A 2,201-nucleotide genomic window follows, 5' to 3' on the forward strand; every position below is an offset into this window, starting at 1 on the left:
TTTTTTTTCCTTTTGAGACAGGGTCTCTATGCGGTTCAGGCTGGCCTTGAGCTCACTTTGCAGCCCAGGCAGGTCTTGAACTTGCAGTGATCCTCCTGCCTCAGCCTCCCAAGTGCTAGGGTTACAGGCGTGCACCACCACGCCCGGGTGTCCAACTTCATCCTTTGTTCTTCTCTGGCTGAATGAAAATCCCCCTATGATGGGACAGCACCTGGCTCATAGTAGGTTGGGTTCGTGAATGATGACCAACATCTTTTCTCCGTGGTGAGCCCAAGGGATAAGGGAGCGGAGGAACCTCAGGGTGGAGGCCAGTGTAGCTGCAGCCCAATGAACCCGGCCAAGAAGTCGGCAAGCGAAGACCAGTCAGCCGATGCAGAGAAAATGCACGGAGGGTGTCCACCAGAGGGCTCAACGGGATCTCAGTTCACCGGCTCTGAGAACTACATCTCCCAGCAGCCCTTCTCCAGCACAAACTGATAGGCATGGACCCCAAGCGTGAGACCCAGACGCCTCTGGGACTTGTAGTTTCGATGAGGACCCTCGGCAGTCGAAGAACTCATTCCCAGGACCGGAAAAAGCGTGAGGCTGGGTCCTTTCCTTCTTCTTCCGTCTCCATGGTGATGGTTCCAGCAAGGACCAGGATTTGGCATCGGCGGGGGCCCCCTTCGCACTCCCTCCTCTTCGCCATCTGCTCCTCCCGCACACCTGGCCCCGAGCCGCGGCCGCCGCCTCCGCGCGGCACTCTGTCACCACGGGGTGGCGCGCGTGAGCGGTTCCTCGACTGCTCCTCAGCCCCGGGCTCCCGGGCCCCACCGCCCTTCTCCGGCCCTCAGCCTCCTCGTCCTGGGGTATCGGGCGTTTTTTCAACCATAGACAACACTGGGACACCCCGGGTCCAGCCGGGCCAGGCTGGAGGTAACAGGCCACGGCGCTCAGCGTCTTCCCGGCTCCCCGGGGCCCGTCCGCCGCGCAGTCTGCTTCACTCTCCCCCTCGCGGGCCGCATCATGAAAATTTAATCCCAAATGCATTTGCGGTCCGGCGGGGGAGGCGGTGGGGAAGGAGCATGCTGCTGGGGCCGGGACCTGGAGCCGGACTCAGCCCAGCACAAGGGCTGGAGTGCCCGCCAGAGCCGGGCACGGCAGAGGGAGCCGGGGTTCCACCCGAGGGCGGGGCTGGAAAGGATGGGGCGGAGCCAGCGCTCAGAAGGCGGGAACACATCCTCCGGCCGGGAGAGCTCCGAACCCCGACACACTCAAAGGGTCGGAGGCAGATCCCAGTGGTCAGAGGGCAAACAAGGGACCGGGGGCGGGCAGACCTGGGGGCGGGCACATGATTTGGGGGCGGGGACAGAACACATAAGGCGGAGCCCCAGCTAGGGGGTGGGGACAGACTCCCAGGGCGGAGCGGCTCCCAGCCGGCTCAGAACTCTGCAGAGACGGATCCCCGTGGAGGGGCTAGAACCCCGAGTCGGGAGCAAACGGGGTCGCAGGGGACAGTGGGGGTGGATATAGCTGTAGGGAATGGAGTTTGGAGGGAAGGAAACTTGGGGAGGGCAGGCGCGGGCCGGGAACGTGCTGAGGAGGGCGATGGAGCTGCAGGGTGTGGGGTTCAAAATGGGAAAGACGGGAGCGATGGAGCCCAGAGGTGAAAAAATGGGACGGAGGAGGAAGAAAAGAGAACAATGGCCGGGTAGAAGTAGGGGCTGGAATTGAGAGGGAAAGAACTTCCTGAAGAAGAAGAAGTCTGAATGAGAACGCAGGACTGGAGAGGACACGAGATGGGCCCGGAATTGGGGAGCACGGGTGGGGACGGTGGGGCCGGGAGGATGAAACGCAGAAGGAAGCGCCGAGGAAGGTGGACCCGGAGGAGATGGAAACGCGGGAGATTAGCGGGGCTTGAAGTGGGGTCCCCAAACCTCATGAAGAAAGGAACTCAGGTCAGGAGAGAAAATCGGTGCAGAGACCTAGAGAGGATGGCACGCGGGGGCTAACTTTGGGAAGACACTCAAGTGGGCGGCGCTGCGATTGGAGAGAACCCGAGGTGTGGTCTGGGGATGGACGGCGGAGGCTCAGCGGGGGGCGAAGGGGGCGGGCCTAGCACGCGGAGGGCGGGGCGGGGCTTCTTTGCTCCTGGCCCCGCCCCGCCCGGCGCTGACTCCTGCGCCCGGCCCCCGGCAGCGGCACTCGCAGCCTCCTTCCCC

The sequence above is a fragment of the Chinchilla lanigera genome, unplaced genomic scaffold (genome assembly GCF_000276665.1).
Source record: "Chinchilla lanigera isolate Chin_1 unplaced genomic scaffold, ChiLan1.0 scaffold00158, whole genome shotgun sequence".
In the NCBI taxonomy this organism is placed as follows: Eukaryota; Metazoa; Chordata; class Mammalia; order Rodentia; family Chinchillidae; genus Chinchilla; species Chinchilla lanigera.